The sequence below is a fragment of the Stegodyphus dumicola genome, chromosome 9 (assembly GCF_044657685.1).
Source record: "Stegodyphus dumicola isolate Sdum_Otavi_A_Nest chromosome 9, ASM4465768v1".
NCBI classification, from domain to species: Eukaryota; Metazoa; Arthropoda; class Arachnida; order Araneae; family Eresidae; genus Stegodyphus; species Stegodyphus dumicola.
The window spans coordinates 28,631,050-28,649,895 of record NC_140776.1 but is presented as its reverse complement, the minus strand read 5'-3'; the positions used below and the strand labels follow the sequence as shown (position 1 = coordinate 28,649,895).

General features: G+C 30.5%; 1 protein-coding gene across 1 annotated transcript in view; it reads right to left on the bottom strand.

Moving 5' to 3' along the window:
• Positions 1-18,516, bottom strand: part of LOC118189267 (solute carrier organic anion transporter family member 74D-like) — a 79,137-nt gene extending 60,621 nt beyond the window's left edge. Inside the window, exon 1 of the mRNA XM_035359846.2 lies at positions 18,229-18,516. The gene's annotated coding sequence lies outside the window, so the exon portion shown is untranslated. The remainder of the gene's footprint in view (positions 1-18,228) is intronic.
• Positions 18,517-18,846: the final 330 nt, after the last annotated feature.

The following is an 18,846-nucleotide window of genomic DNA, read 5'->3' as shown; positions in this document are numbered from 1 at the left end:
CAATCATGCTCTAATTTTTAAGATTTATAGCTAAAATACAATTAAAAATTTTTCAACGTCAATTGCATTCACTGTGTTTATAAACATTTAACAGCTACAAAGCACTTATGTAAGTTGTTAAAGAAGATGTTATCGTGTAAGCATTATTATACATTTTTAACTGAATATCGCAAGATTTAACAGCTATTACCCACTTTAAACCTCCAGGTACGAGAGATTCATCTTCGTTGGAAAGATAATTAATAACTAACCAAGTTCATTACCTTTCAAACTATACAAACAGTTTTTTTTAATTTTAAAACATTTAAAATCAATCATTTTAATGAACGTAAAAATGTTATTAAGTTGAGATGTTGCTTTGTACTACTGGCCAAAACACATATATAGAGCAGAACATAATCATGTATTACACAGAAAACGAAATTTTATTTGTTAACTCAGGGATCAAGTCAGCTCATTAGCGGCCTTGCGGTAAAATTGCTGAACACTGGTATTTCCGACCTACGTTCGATTTCAGGTGAACGGGCTGGCTGCGTTGGCGTTTTCGTGATATTCCCCATGTGTAACATGTAAACGAACCATTTCCTTTAGAAAGTTCACCATCAAGGCATCCCTTCCATTAGGAAGATAGCCCTAATGTGCTTTGCCGTAATCAATCAAACCTCAGGGATCAAGTCAATTTGTAATTATTCAATTTTTTTTTACCTTATCATACTGTATGATAAGGTACTGTACTTATTTTACCTTATCATACGCTTTCTGTGCTAGTTATGTTTAATTTATCACATTAATTCTACTTTTCTTAAAATGGGAAGAGATGTGGAGCTAGCATTTCGCCTCTACATTTAATATTATTGCAGACAGGCAATATTTAAATATTACTGCAGAAATTGAGTACACAAAAGCTCTTACAGAAATTCAGTATTAGGTATACATACACCTATAAATTATTCAGAAATTCACCTACCCAGATTCTTGTGTCAACCTATCAAGTTTAATCAACAGAAATAGGGGTGTATTTATTATTTATTTCTTAATAAAATGGGTTTTTTACTCTGATCTTTATTAAAGAAGAAATTAATCTGATACAAAGATATTTTCACTGCTAAGTACAGATATACTAATTCTTCTTTAAGTTCTGGCACTCAACTTAAAAGAAGCAGTTTCCATTAACTATTTTAAAATAAACTGTTATAATTAAAATTTTAGATTTTTTTCTGATTTTCATTGTGAAATACTCATACAGTTCGTTTTTAGATTTTGTCTAATTTATAAACAGAGACCATTTTATCAGTTTATGTTAAACTGCTTAAAACATAAAAAATAATAGACTAGTGGTTTTCAAACTTCTTTTACCCCACACATCCCTTCCACCCCCTTGATCATTCCCTCCCCTCCTTCCCAAAACTCGGAAAATGCATTTACATTTATTTTAGATTAGATTATTTTTTAATTAAACAAGGGAAAAATTGCAAAATGTCGATAGATAACAAAATTTGAATAAATGTATTCTTTTATATTAGTAAATTAAAACTAAATATTTAAGTGGTAACTAAAAAAGATAACCGCATTCCTCCTTCCTGAGACTATTAAATTCCCCCTAGAGGCAATTTCTCCTTTTTGAGAAACCCTGTACTGGAAGCTATCTTTTGATGATAATTCCGTTACATAAGTATTCCCTTTATTTTAATTTTTTATTTATTCACTTTATTTCTCTTGTGGGCTTTGTATACTTTGTATTTATATGTATATTAAGAAATGCAACTTTAAGAAGTAAGAAATTATTAAGCACACTAAAATTTCTTTGTATTTTAAGATAAGAAAAGATACTGAAAATAACTGATACAGAGCTGTAAATTTCTGTATTTATGGCTGCAAGCTCAACTAATTACACTGCTGGCCATTAAAATGAATGGATACTGTACGAAATGATACTGGGCGTAGTGCAAACATCCCCATTTCCTGACTAATGGTCTGTGATATGGTTTTGCAGGGCTGACCTCACAATATGTCTGTCCTCTCGGGCGTTAGTCATGGAAGGGCGTTGAGGCCCTGCATGCCGTTCAGTATGACCCTCATCAATCCATTGACACCATATTCGCATGAGAGTGGTTGGATATCGACGAGTGCGACGGGCGATATCATGTAAATAATGATCAACACTCTCGACAGGCAACGATCCTGCCTCTATTGAATTCCGACACTTGCTGGTAAGCATTTCTTATTATTACTCGAGGCATAACACCATATGAGCAAACTCCGACCTTACAAAGCGCTTTCCGAATGAGAAATCGACTACACAACTTTTCTTTTATGCAGTGCTTCAAGTGTCATTTCTCCCTCCTTCGTCTAAATGCGCTGAAATTCTAACCATTTGCATATCCAATTTCTTCTTCTTTCATGTGATTTGACGTTCATCATATCATTCCTTCCTCGTGTTGCCAATTTAATTGCCAGTAGTGTAGATTAAAACGTGAAAGTAGGAGTTGATTCCACTGCTCAAAGTTTCGCTTCTCATAACAAGGCGAAAAGTTCAGTTCTGGCATAATAAGAAGCTTCTGCCAACAGACTTGCATTAGATATGTGGTTTCTTATAGCAAATGAATGTGCACGCCGTTATAGCTTTACTGTTTTGAGAAGCCGAGTCCATTATAGAAGTTCTATCTGGAAAATATATCTTGCAAGCTTCGTACGCATGCAATTAAGTGACAAAAAATTGCATGCGAATATTGCAGCGAAATCCGTGACATTTTTTTCGCAGAGATTTTTGAGATAATTTCAGATTATGAAGTGCGTTTCTGAACTATAAAAATTAAGAAATAGTTATTTTTGTTACAAGATTGTAAATTCTTTCGATGACAACAACGTTCTTTTCCCGTTTTCTGGATAACTTTTTTTTAAAAAAATATTCTGACTCATTTAACACTAAGCTCCGAACTCTGTTTCTTTGAGCTTTACTTCGTTCTCTGAAAAATAGTCCATTTAAATGAATGACTGTCTATGTATGACTTTAATTTGTAAATTCAACTGTTCTTTTTTATTTTTAAATTAAAAAAATCTGTCATTTGTTATTCTGGAAACTAAACAGCAGGTCATACTGTAAGTTTTTTGTGTAACATTGATAGTTAAAAAATTAAAATGCTGATAAGGATTATCCCTGTGCTTATTTTGTGTCGTAAGAATACGCATAGGACGTTAACCTGTATTAGAACCTTAACATGCACAGACGTAAAAATACGCACAGGATGTTGCACGTCTAGCGAATGTATGAACGATGCATTTCTGCATGCCTTCATGGTGAAATCGGTAGCCAAATCGACGCAGGTTCGAGTCCCGGCGAGGACACTGCGGATTTGTCATGTCTCTTGCTTCAAAATAACCTAATAGACTTTACATGTTTTAATCCTTTCCTCTATTTAAAAATTAATATCGTCATAATTGACTGAACTACATCTGCATCGCATCTTACGTCAACTTCGCTGGCCAATAAAATGTTCTGAATCTTCTCTAAATCGTAACAGTCATTCAGCGCTTTTTTACAATAACAGCAGCGCATGGAATGAAATTAAGAGCAGGTAGAATTAAGCAAAGGAAATATTATATAATCATTTCTAAAGCATCTCAGACACGTCTTTCTCAAAACCGCAGCTTTTCATGTAAACAACGGGTAAGCAATATGCGTTCTGAATGTGAGAAAATTCTTTTCTACGCAGTAAGTAAAATTAACGCATATTCTTTACCAGGCACATTGCCAAAAATGAAGGACAAGCTTTGCTTTATTTAATTTTTAAGATACTATAATCCCAGATCAGTTAAATCCCAGACAGTTGGGAGAAAAAGGTCAAGATTTTTTGCTAATAATTCTCGCTCCAAACAATCTGTAAGTAAATAATTCAAGTAAAACTGCTTGGATCTTAATTTCTGATTAGTGTAAGCTCAGTTAATCGCCTTGCAGAGAAAGGATAATCACATTGTATAAAAATAAAGATACAAACGCGATCAGTTATACTCAGAGACATTTGTGCTTGGCCTTGTTAGAACATCTTCGGTTAAACTGTGGCCTTGAATTAACCTTATTTCTCCTCCAATGTGAGCTTGTTTAGTGAAATGATAGCATCTTAAAAATTGTCACTTGAATTAAAACTCGTGTCTAGAAACGAGAACATGACGTCCTACTTGTAAATCTTGACCTATATGAAACGTATCAACGGATTGGTAAACATTATATTAAAAAGCTCCATATTCTATTTATAATTTATGTGATTCAGTCATCATATTTACATGAATTCATAATTAAATGTTTTGGCAAAATATTATTGTTATTATTATCTTTCGCAAGTTTGGAAATGTAGCTACGACTTTATAATTGCATTCCACAACTATTTTTTCCGCTTTATTAACTTTTCATCATTTATAAAATAATAAAATTGAAGTAAATAAGAATTATGCAAAGTTGAGAAGTTAGTAGAATTTCTTGTGGATTAAAAAAAAAATCTTTCATTTCATTCGTATTCCGTTTATACTCTTTTCATTTTTTAATTAACAGTTTCTTTTTTAATGGACTTACGATGACACATTCTGTCAGTTTTATTTTCACATACGTTATTTAAACGGGCATTGCTCCTCTTTCATGTCTCCTGTATAAAAAACAGTTTAACGACTTTACAAATGGCGCCCGAACTTAAAGGTGGTGGACAATAATTCGTCACCACTAAGATTTGGCAATTCGGTCCCCTAATACACAGGCGCCCTTTAAAAGGGGGGCGTATATAAGATATTTTCTACCTCCTTCCAGCATGCCTTCGTGGTATAACGGTAGCACACTCGATATTTTGATATATATATATATATATATATATATATATATATTGACTCGATATATAAAATATTTTCTACCTCCTTCCAGCATGAATTCGTGGTATAGCGGTAGCACACTCGGCGCGTATTCGAGAGATCCAAGTTCGAGTCCCCGAGAGGACATTGCACACTTATCACGTCTCCTGCTTCAAAATAACCTAATGTCTCTAAACACTTAAAAGATTCTTTCAAGTGTTATTGTTGGTATTACGTCCAGTAGAGGGTAACTGATGATAATCCACGCAACTGCCAATCACTTTACTTATTTTTTATGAAGCATTGTGATTCTTGGTTTTATGAAATATAAATAAATAATCTTATTTCATTGAAGTTTTTATTTAAATTCATTACGTTTGTTCACTTGAGATACTTGAGTTTTAATAGCTATACGGGCAAATTAATAGAGTTATTGTTATTAACTTTTATTTTTAACTTAACCAAAATAAGTTTGTCTCGTTTTGAATTTGCTTTATTTAATTGGAAAAGCGTCTGAAAAATTTAGCATTAATCCTTTTACACAGAAAGTGCTAAGTTTGATTTCTGGCTCTCTCTTATCAGAATTACCCTAGATATCTTAATTTTCAACTTTATATCCGACCTATATTTCATGCAGTTGGCCTGTTTATTTATATTACTTTGGCAACTGAAAACTGACAGCTTTTATTCATTTACTGCAATGTAGACCCAGTCAGTTATTCTTCTGGTTCATATATTTAAATGAGGAATATTTTTTGCTTTCTCAAAGACAGTAATTCCACAGGTAAGTGACTATGAAAGGACATAAAAGTAATGTGCTTTGAAGAGTGCAGAAGGATCATTTCTACGAATAACTTTCCAAGAGGGTATCTTAGTTATATAATACATATTATACAAAATAAAAATCAAAAGACGACGCGATAATATCTCTTCTGAATCCATTTTAAATTCATTTTATAATCCGTTTTGGGGAAAAAGGGTCCTTTAATTCTGCCAGTACGTACAGATGTGATGCAAGAACATAGTTTAGATGGATTGGGGAGGGGTAAAAATGGCTATTTTCATTGTAATATGATACCCGACTTTTTTCGTGATTACAATACATACTTTATTTTGTACAAAAAAATAAAAACATAATATTCGTAAACGACTGTTGATAAATTCTTTATTAAAAATAAATGTAAACTTGTTTGTTTCATTTTCTCTCAAAAACACAAAAACGAAAAAATTTCTTTTCAATTGCAAAAGAAGAATTTGTGATGTTATTCCTTTCCAATTTTGATTGTCGACGAAAGTAAAAGGTTGTGATGTTGGAGGTTTTCGTCAAGAGTGACTTACCTATCTAAAAAAAAATCTTCAAAAACTGCACATTTTTTAAAGCATGTTAAGCTTGAATAATTTATTAAACATATCAATTAAGATTTTATTGCACGATCAAAAAATACCTGAATTATAATTTTAGTATCCTTTAAGTATATTCTTTAAAAATAATGTACTGAACTGTGAAAGAAATTAATAGATCTGGGTCACTACAAGTACTGAAAGATTTTTTGAAAAACATCTAAAAATATTAATATACTTCTAACAATTGTGAAACTACTTCTACATAAATTAAAACAAAAAATTAAACAAATAAATAGAAATAATAATTAATTACTAAAACGAATAAATAGAGCAACAATTAAACAAATTAAAATAAATAGATAGAAAAACTTAAGATTTAGTTCCATAAACTATATATTTTAAGATTTTTTGCATAGATTTATTTTTTAAAAAATTTAGACGCTACCATTTTAATTAGCTTATCAAAAAAATCTTTTGTAATTTCATTTTTAATTCACCTTCTATCATAACAAAAGAAAATATTATTATACTTGTAGAGCTATGAGAAGCACGACAGGCAGTTACACCACGAAAGGACGCTGTGGGGGGGGGAACGATAATTTGTAATATAGTCAGCATCCAAGAAAGAAGGAATTTAATCATAGATGAAACAGCAAGGTAAATTCATCTTACAAACAAACATAATTTTATGGAAAGTTATATATTTGTTTCGAGGAATGTTACATAGTATATTAAACTTACGAAATATTTGTCATTTCAGTTTAAGACTTATTCCAAACAAAGAAATTTTAATTCCATACATAAAGAAACTTTAATATCTAAATTTATTACAAAGCTTCTTAAACAGAAAACGTCTTTTTTGTTTCATGTCATATGATTTTCAAATACATGTTTAGCGTTTTTGTGAAGCTTTCTCAGTTACGGGCAAAAGAAGTTATATCTTTTATGGAAACAAAAGCTTTTTTCTTTGGATTAAAAAGAGAATACTGACGTCACGTATTTTAAAAATAAATCGGAATTTGCAGTTGAAGAGAGATGTAGGACACGACCCATTTAATGCCTTCAAGTAACTACTGCTTTTTCTTCTCCGTAACACAAAAGCCGAAATCATACTAAACTACGCATATGAAATCAAAACCCATAGCCAATGAAAATTTTACAGCTGTAATAAAATTTCCCAAAATTATGGTTTTATTAGCATAAAAAGAAAAACACTATTAAATAATCTGATGTGGACACCACATGACTTCCTTGTACGGCCTATTAAATTATACACATTTTTATACACATTTAAACTTATTTCCTCGAATTTCATTAGAGATATATTTCTCATTCAATTAACTCGGTCCTCACTTCGAGGCAAAACAAAAAATACATAAAAGTTCAAAACATCTTCATCAAAAATTGTAAAATACAAAAAAACATAAAACACCAAATACAGTTAAAACAATAAAAAAAATTTTATTTTAATTTTTCTTGTTTCTTGTTTTTGCGTAGAGTTTCTACGCAAAAACAAGAAATTCAGCCAGCGGGCAAGAAGGCAGATGTTTTGGTGCACAAAATTGGATGTTTACTTTTGGCCCACACGGCAAAGAGACATTTAAGGTGCAAAAACTGAATTCAGTATTCTACTGAGTTTCAGATGTAAACAAATCGTGGTTCATTAGGCTTAACTGGCTATTTAAATTTTTAAATTGTTGATAAGTCTACCATTGCATGCACTATTAACTAAAGGCATAAAATCTTTAACCGAGACATAAAAACCACAAAATTCAATCACTTTTAAAGCAGAAAGGTTTTTTATTCTTAGTATGTTGGTATAGTTTTTTATTATTACAGCTTAGTTTTTTTTATTCTTAATATGTTGGTAAATTCATTTTGCAATCAAAAATTTAATATACATTAAAAAAAAACCTGTAATAGTAATGCCTCTTCTATGTAAACTGGAGAAGGAAAATTATTGCTATTTTATATTTTTACGTCATAATGATATTAAAGGAAGGTGATGATTCAATATCAATTTACTGAAATTGAAAAAGCTTTAATATTTTTCAAATAGAAAAAACAAAACTAAACTTAATCCGTTATTGAAAATAATAATTGATTATTATTTATTATGCTGCACTTGAAATTTAATGTCTGAAAACACCACAACCTGCTAATTCAGTGGTAATTCCTTTAAAGTCCGAAATGGTTTTTGCTTCTAAACCCTGTTATTAGAAATGTTAAGCTGCTAATTATTAATACAAAGGGGCAATTTGCCCTGAAGGACTTTTTTTCTAATTTCGTTTTGGGGTTTTGCGTTGAAAACTGTAAACGGCGAATCACATATCAATTTGTTCCCACCAAATATTAGAGCCCTGCATTATAATTAAAGAAATTAAATAATGAAGAATCTGCATGAATGTATGTCTATTTCTCGCACTGTGATAAAACAATGGTACTTAGCTCCATAGAATATGGGCATGTGGAAGCCATAATTTGAATTTGAAATTTGTTCATTTTTGTTTAGTTTATCATTTCCTTTTGTTTATTCATTTCGGTTCTTTTATGAATGAGTTTAAATAGAAAAGTTAAAACAAGTTAAGTAATATTAGATTTTATATTTGTTATGTGTGCTGTGATGAATCCCGCTTACGCTAGTCGAAATTTTATACTAATCTTATAATTATATCGTGAGGAAGTTTTAACAATCAAATAAATTTTGAATTCTAGTTGAAATTGAATCTTGGATCCTTCATAATGTTGTATGTTGCGCTGTTGTGACTTATGTCACTTGGCTAACAAGAACATCAGAAGAAGCCCAGACATTCGTAGTGGCTAGGAGTCAAATATCGTGCTTGTCGTTGGCTAGAGCCTTGAGCACCATATACTTCCTCACCCAATGTTGATGGAGAGCACTCTGAGGGGACGGATCCGAGGGTTTCCCTTACCACCAACCTCTCGAGAGAACTTTCTGCTCGCTGCTTCGTGCATCAGTTTCAGAGTGCCCCCATGCCGCACAGACACTTATATTTACAAACATCCATGCCTTTTAGGGGATTTGAACCTTGAGCCTTCTGTACGTCAGTCAGACTCACTAACCATCACTATCCCGGTTGGGTGGCTCATTATATAGTTTGATGTTTTATTTCAAATACGGGTAAAATGTAGAGCAAGTTAAAAATAAGACCCATTACTTTATTTGTAATCTGTTCTCTCTCGGTATTAAAATATCTTCCTTTCCTTAATTAATATATTTATACATATTTTTTAATTAAAAATCTGGCTTTTGGGGTCTGGATATTCGAACTTGTATTCTTTGCTGGAGTCTAATGTGTAGATTTGCGATAGAGGAAAATTATCCTTCTTTAAAAGATCTTTAAAGATCTCAAAAACATCCTTTAAATAACGAAAAAAACAATTGTTTTATTTTAAAAAAATAGAATTTCTAAATTTATTCTTGGACGTAATCACTCAGTTGCACTAACTTTGTCTGTTAAGAGTGATGTAGTTTTCATTCTGAACGATAATATTAAGAGTTAATTAAATTTAAGTGAAAAATGCTGCAAATTAAGTAATCCAGATACAAGAACAAAGCTGAGAATTAGAAAAACTTAACAAATCTTTCATTTTGTTGCTTTAAATCAAAATGCTTATACAAAATATTGCAATAAAGAAACGTGTTTGGCAATAGACTGCTCTTAATTAATACTACTGGACATTTGCAAAAGGTAACTATTGACGACATTCGTGACATCTGGCTTTTTAGGTCATTGCACAGATAATGACTATCAGTTTAGTTTTCCTCAGCATGAAAATTACTCTAGTATCATTTGCCTTTCAATTCAAAAATGTCGATGACCCCAATTCATAAATGTGTTTGTGTTACGCATTTGGATATCATTTGAAGGCGCATAAGCGTAAAGCAATATTCACAAGACGAAACACTCTTCTTTCATAGAGCATTTCGCTTGCATTGAAATGAAATTTAACTATAAATAATTTAAGCATTTTGAGAAAATAACTAGAAAAAATTAAGAAATTAAATCCAATGAAAATTTGGGAGCCAGTTTATTTTCATTTAAATATTGAAAATATTCTTCATGTGCAAGCAAAATTTAAATTGAAAGTCTAATATTTGACTTTCAGATTTTCAATAAAAAGGATTTTGTTATGCGTATTACATTGTTGGCACAAAGGGGAAATTTGTCTAAAAGGGCTATTAGTTTCGGTTACGCATTTTGCGTTTTTTCACTATAAACGGTGTTTCACTTTTCAAATTACTGCCACCAAATATTAGCGCCACCTAAAGATATCAAATTTTGAATAGTGTAGTCCTCCACTCGAATGTGGAAATCTGAAAGCCTAAATGTGGAATTTGTTTTATTTCATATTTTGGGAATCTTTAACGAATATTTGATTAACACACTCAACGATTTCAAAGCGATCGATGGCAACACTGAGCGGAAAAAAAAAAAAGCATTTTTTCTCCAACGCGTGAAACTGCGTATCGGAAATTCTAAAATTATCCTCTTTTTCAATTATTTCGTGATATTGCTTTTGAACTTAATTTTATGGTTTAACTGCGAATAACCTGATATTTAATAAATAAAGCTAACAGACAAAACGTTAAAAAAGCTCCCATTTGGGCGTAATATAAAATCTGAAAGCTTTCCGATTTTTTTTTTTTATTATTATTATTTACGTTTTGCCTACTATATTTCAAATCTCGTTTTTTATTTTTAACATAATATTAGAATCAATATTCATATATTAAAAAAATTATTATTTTCTTTACAAAATCTTCCTTGCGCAATATTTAAATTTTTAAAATTTCTAACGTATTCAATATCTATTATGATTTTCTCCCTAAAATTGTCCCACATCATAGGAATTCTAAAAACAGATCACAAATGCTTGGATACCTAAAAGGCGTTCATGAAGGAATGAATTGTGAAAATTAGAAAAATATAAATTTCTTATCTTATGTTAGTAAAACATTGTAAAATATTTTCTCCTTGCTTACAGCATCCTTTCGTGGTGTAACTGGTGTAATGGTGTACGAGAGAGGTCCAGGTTCGAGTACCGGCGAGGGCATTCCCCCCTTTTTATGTCTCCAACATAAATAAAAACCTAATGTCTCTACAGTGGCGCCCGAACTAAAAGGTGGTGGACAATAACTCCTTAACTCCAGGATTTGGTGATTGGGCAGCCAGTCGCCCTTTAAAGGGGGGAAGTATATAAGATATTTCATAACCCATCAGTGTGTGTCCCCTGGATCACACATTCATGTGATAACCAAATTCATCTTAAACTCAGTTTATCGTATCCTAGATAACAGCTTGTAGGGAATGCATAACTTAATCAAAGAGTTCTTGGATAGACATGAGCAGTAACAGGGCATAAACGCTTTTCTTTAACCCTCTAAGCGGCAAGGCCGTATATATACGGCCTATAATATATTTTGTGATATCTGGAGGAACGTATATATACGTGCACATTAAAATATTTCAAAGAAATTAAGGCAATATATCAAAAGAAAACAAATCCAGGTATGAAATAACAGGGGAATTTTTACATTAAAATCAAAAAATAATTTGTTCTCATAGTAGTTTTGGGAAATTTATGCTTTTTTAGCAAAAACCCTGGCTAATTTGCATTTGTTTCGCAGTTATAAATGTATGGCGTAATAGCAGAAAATCTCATAGTGCTTTCGTATAATAAGTTTAATTAATCGCTGACATTTCATTTTCGCGATTTTTATCACGCATTGATATTTGGATTGATGTTTACGGCACATTATTGCTCTTGACATCGAAAAAATGACTCAAGCTATAATTAGCCTTTAATATTATCCATTTACTAACACCTGTGGATTAAGGAAATTCAAATGTATAGTTTTTATTATTATTATTATTATTATTATTATTATTATTATTATTATTATTATTATTATTATTATTATTATTATTATTATTATTATTATTATTATTATTATTACTGTTGTTACTATTATTATTATTATTATTATTATTATTATTATTATTATTATTATTACTGTTGTTACTATTATTATTGTTATTGTTGTTATTATTATTGTTATTATTGTTATTAATGTTGTTATTGTTATTATTGTTATTATTATTATTATTATTATTATTATTATTATTATTATTATTATTATTATTATTATTATTATTTTTGTTATTATTGTTATTATTGTTATTATTATTATTATTATTATTATTATTATTATTATTATTATTATTATTATTATTATTATTATTATTATTATTATTATTATTATTATTATTATTATTGTTATTATTGTTATTATTGTTATTATTGTTATTATTATTATTGAGCTGAAAAGAAATGGAAGTGTTACAATGAATCTAGTGTTTTCTTATTTCAGTACTTGCATTCTTTTGATTTTGAAAGAGTAAGATTCAAAATACATATTGTGTATGATCTGATTATATCCATTGTTAACTTTAAAAGTTATATGTGAATAAATTGAATACATTCGTTGCGAATAAGGTAAACTCATTCTGTTTGATGAGTATTTCTTGCGTAGACAGTACATTTAAGAGTGAGCAGTTAGTAAATGTGAAATTTTACACACTAAATCCGTACGAATGCAAAGTTCACTTCGTCGAATGCAGAGTTCTTCCGAAATTGCGTCTCAAATCCCTGTAAATAATATTCTGCATTGGCTATTATTACAGAATATCTTTTTAATATAGACTGCAATAAAAAGTGCTGACTTCTATTTACATATATGATTGGTGTAAATATTTTTCTCATATGCATAACTTTATGTAAAGATAGAATTTGGGCTCATATGTTTATCACATATTTCTTTCTTCATCTTATTTCCCACTTATTAAGTAATATTTCACATGGATATTTTTGGGGAGTATCCCACATGTGTTTGTATTTATTTCAAATTCTTTTAATCCCCGTGGTGAAATCTTCATAATTGCTTATATTTAATCTAACTTCGCAATAAAAATTTCGCAAATAATCGGCCATGCCTTAGTTATTTTGTACAGAAAATTGCGTGGCAAAATATTTTCAACCATCTTTCTTAAATCTTAAAGCGCGCGAAAGGCCATATGACGAGAAAGAAATATTACTGGATGCCCAGTGGTCCGACTTAAGAGCCACTCCCTTGGTGGCTACACAGATGTGCATTTTTGAAATATGCGAACGGGGTATCCAAGGTCGTTATCTCCATCCGCAGCATGTTTAATTCAGTGTTGTCGAAACACACATAATCGTGAAGCATTCGCAAATCCCTTGAATATGGGGCCAAATCCCTCCATCCGTCCATTTGTAGAATCTAATCGCCGCCATTGATAACATTGAAGTAACAGCGAGTTTTTCTTCATATCTAGAAAAAGAGTCGTGAATTACAGTTAAATAAACTGTTGCTTTAGGGAACTAAAAATAGATTTTTTCATGGGACACTACATAGATTTTTAGACAATCACGCTGCTGCATATTTTGAAAAAGGTGCACGAAATTATAGCAGCACTGTATGTCTCCAAATGGAGCACGCGGATGGCTTTCGGCTGTGACACCATCTTGGAACAGTGACCCGTTTTTAAGCATGATAAAAAAACTAAGTAATATATAAAACTTGAATAGCTTTCCACTATTGATGGTGTGCGTTGGACCGGTGTAAAATGAGAAATAAATCAGTTACTAACGAAACTGCACTTTTCTCTTTTACCTCAGAAGTAAGGAATTTAACTCGATTTATTGGTTTGGTGATGTATGAAAATTCAACAGCAGTTGCTATTGCAACAAGAAACGCAAGAAGAAGAATGCAACAAGAAAAAAAAAAATGATGGTACTATTTATTTAATGATGTGGTGTATTAAAATCTATTATTTTTAAATCTGCTGGCATACATGTGTCGTTTATTAAAAGCAATTCGTTCAGACCAACTATTTTAATCGTTTTTTTTTTATTTAAAGAAAAGGTAATTTTAAAGTGAAGTATGATTAATGTAGTTTAAATCTCATATTTAAAATTTATATTCTTTTTCACTAAAACTCGTGTATAGAAATTTCATTGGTTTTAACTGCTGGAGAAAAATAATTTTATTTAAACTGTGCGATATGCTCAAAGAAATACTGCCTGTAAGATAAACTAAGCAATTATTAATTACCTGTCATCAAAAGGATAAGAAGTGTATCAAAACAGTACGAGATATCCGAATGTCGATAGTTTTCAATTTCTTTAATATGAATATCTAAATTTAACGCACCTTGATGTCACTCTTTTTAATATCTTCTGATTAGATTTCATTTCATTCTAATTTGTTCGTAATAAAAATTCAAACAAGTACTAATGGATAATTTACAAACTCACTATTGTTTCTTTGTTATCAATATTGATATTAATAATTCACGAATTCGTTAAATAAGCTATTAGTCCAAAGGCGTGTAAACCCGAAACGGCTTATTAGTCTCGAAACGGTATTTTGAGTCGAATCACTAGAGCCGTTGAATCATTTTTCAACTGTTGCCAACAAATATTACCTAAATATTACCTGTATTATGTTTAAATAATTTTATAATTTCTTAATATTATTCGGAAAGATTAAATCACAATTTACAACAATATCAAAATTTCTTGGTATAAATTATAATAAAAATTATGCCAATAAATTAATTTTATTCATATTATTAACCCAAAGGGGCGTTAGCTCAGAATTGCTATTAGTCCTTCTGATATTTTGCGTTCATTAACGAGAATTTGAGTTGAAACGAGATTTTGCGTTGAATCACGATAAACGTGATTTTATTAATAAAATCTCGAATCGAGATTTTGCTTTGAATCACAATAAACGTTGAATCATTTTTCAGATTGTTGCCACCAAATATTATTGCCCTGTACTGTTTTAAAAGACATTAAATAAAGAAGAATGTGCATGAATGTAAGTATGTTTCTCGCATTGCAAAAAAACGACGCTACGTATAGCCATCAAATTTTGAATAACGTAATCCTCAACCCGACCATTGGCTGTTCTAAGCACTGTAGGGAAGAAAATATTTTTATCTCCAGCGAGCGAGACTGTCTATTGTACATTCTAAAGATATGCTGGTTTTAAATATTTTAACCCAAAGGGGCATTAGCCCAAATTTTCTCGAAACGACTCTGGAAACGTGTATGTATAAGTAAGTGGAAAAAAAGCATCTTTGGGCGTAATGTAAAATCTGAAACTTTCAGATTTTCTTAAAATTTGTTTTTTTTTAATTCATTTAACAGAAAACGCCAAGTCGATTTTAACGCAAAACGTAAGTAGCTCATAGATAATTAAGCGATTTATTTAATCCCATGCCGATGAAAATAAAATATCATCCTTTTCAGCGGTGATAAGTGGCTTAAAAGTTTTACGTTGAAGCGATAATGCATGCCCTTTTTACATTTGTTTACATCTGATTCTACTTCAACTATGATAGGATTCTTTCAGATTTATTTTAATAGGATTCGTAGATAATAGGATTAAGGAATTCAGATTTCAACAAATTATGTTGAATCGGGAAATATAATTCTTTGTGACAGTTTTCTACACTAAAATATTTTTAAAATCTATTTTGTAAAATGTTCTCAAATTTAGAATTCAATTCTAATTTGCACCATTTCTAAAATATCTACATATTTTGATTGGAGATTAAATTATAATGGTCTTAAACATTTCGTTATGAAGAAAGACAAAAGTAACTCATCCTGTTCAAATAAAAAGCTTTCGGTCTTTCGCAGATAAATTAACGGATTCTTGTTAGATCGACAGATATTACTTTTCAAAAGGGTTAATTAAATATGTTTGCCACTGCTACAAGGAAACACTTTTTGTATTTTATAAAACACCACAGAATGTTCCGAATGCTTTAATATTCGTATTTTTTCAGACTTTTGAATCAATTGCCTTAGAGAATTATTTTAGTTTTGACTAAGATTAGATAATCTCCTATTTTGTAGGTAAATAAGTATAATGTAATAAATTACAATATAAATATAATATTACATACAAAAAAAAAAAAAAAAAAGAAATATGTGCTTCAAGTACGTGTAATGCCCACGACGGGACTCGAATCTGTACCTCTCATATACGTGTCGAAATTGCTACCGTTACGCCACGAAGGCATGCAGAAAGGAGGGAGAAAATAACCTTATATACTCCCCCTTTTAGACGGCGACTGGGGATTAGGATGACAATCGCCAGATGCTGGTAATGAAGAATCATCATCCCCCACCCTTCAGTTCGGGCGCCATTGTAGAGTCATTAGGTTATTTTGAAGCAGAAGGCATGAAAAATGCAATGCTCTTGCCAAGACTTTTCAAAAGGGTTAATTAAATATGTTTGCCACTGCTACAAGGCAACACTTTTTGTATTTTATAAAACTGTACCTCTTGAATACGCCCCAAGAGTGCTACCGTTACACAACGAAGGCATGCAGCAAGGAGGGAGAAAATACCTTACATGTTAAATGCAATTTTACCACATGTGCAGTGTGCTAATGACATAACCCCCGCGTTTGGCAAGTGTGTATTTTGATGAGCAGAGAAATCATATACTGAAATATGTAACTTATCCAGGATCCCAAATAGCGTGGATATTTCGCATATTAAATAATCTATGGTCCGAGTTAATCCGGAAATCTGGAATGCTACTCTACATTTTTAAAATATAAGAAGCTGACATATTTGGCTCGACGCAAAAATAGTAACAAGAACTCAAAATTACATATCTGCAAGATAAAACAGTCGGAAAAAATATTTCAAAAATAATTATTTTTAATATTCATCAGAGACAGAAGTACTTACATTTATGATGTAGTTACATTGCCTTTGCAGATAATGAATAGAAAATATGAGCATGTCATAAGCAACGTTTGACGAGGAGATGGCTATAAATATGTTTTGTTTATAGTGAAATGTTTGTTAAATACAGCGCGAAATTTGAAAGGCTTAAATTGTAATTCTACAATCTCTTAATGAAAACGTTTAAAATTAAATTTTTGCAACATTTTTTTTTAATTTGACGAAATATGCAAATAGATTAAGAAATATCCGATCATGAAAGGAAATATGCTAGATCTAGATTTTTTTAAATCGTTCGATTTAGAGTCCAAAAATTTCTATCTTTTATTATATATTTAATTTAATATTTGGCAGAAGATCAGCTAACTATGTTTTAAACTTTTAGATAAAACATGAAAACGTATTAATTAAGTGGTCATACGTATTACTCGAGCGAATAATTTACATATTCATCAAGCGAATAATTAGCATATTAATAAAGTGAATAATTCATTGTTTTTAGCAGAATTTATATGTATTTGCTTATTATTTTTATTCATCATTTTATTTTATTATTTATTTATTTACGTAGTATTCTTCTATTAAACACTAAAAGTATGCCGAATTTGTATTGCTTATAAAGCTTGTTAATTGTTTTATTAAATTTGAAAATAAAAGTTTAGAACTCAAAACTATTGTTTATCTTGAAGCGGGTTCCGTATTTATAAGGCTATTGCAACTTTCGTACTTTAAATTTTGCTCAAACTCGCTGGAAAAATCATAAATAATTCTTGAAACTGTTGAAAATTTATCATTTAATGAAAATATTCAAAAAAATGTATTTTACAATATTCAAAAAATTGTTTCTGTTTATATTGTTTTTATTTTCTAATAACATACATTTTACAGTAATATTTTATATCCTGATATATTTCATCATATATGGAAAGTAGAAATAAAATTCACCAAAGTGTATCATCTAAAATGTCATTTACTTAATATCATCTTAGTTAAATTTATTTAATTAACGTGTAAGTGAACATAACAATTATATTAGAATTTAAAAGGAAAATTTAACCAAAAAATTTTATATATTTAATTGCCAAATTTTATATTCTCCAAAAACTTCTAAATTTTTTTAATATATGTGGTATTTAGTTTAATTTGAAATAATATAAACAGCTCTAAACCAATTTATCTTTTTCTGCATTTCCAAAGAGTACTTTAATCAATATGCAGATAAACGCTTACCTCTTGCTCATTCTGCCGTTTTTCTATCAGTATCAGGATAGAAAAGAGTACTTCGCAGGAACATCAAACCGAATTCATTTACCAGAAACGATCATGAAGCAATATGCTTTCTGACACCGTTCAGGACATCAGTTCCAGGAAAAAGCAGTTAGAATTGCTACACACAGTTATAAGATAAAGAATAAAAACGGAAAAAAAGAACCGAAAGAGAATATCACGCTGACTTCGGCCGGCTTTGCGCAACGTTTATGTTGCGCTCAGTAAATAGACAATGAAAAAGACAGCTACTGAGTCTTCCCAAAAGTGAAACCTGTTGTATAAGGCCTGAAGCTATATTCGCTTGGCTACAAACTTGGCGATGAAGTTTATGCTATTCTTCCTTGAAATAGGTAATGAGCAAATGTATTCATAATAGGTAATGAGCAGCTATATTCATAATAGGTAATGAGCATCTGTAAGTTCTTTTTTAGGTCTGCGGTTATCATAAGCTGTGTAATCACATTTGCAAAACATATTTACTTAAGTTTTTTTCATCTTTTCATTAACCCAGCTTTATGATTTTATAGAGCCACTCTTGCATGGAGGCGGAATTTGTAAGCGGGATTTTACAAGCGGTAG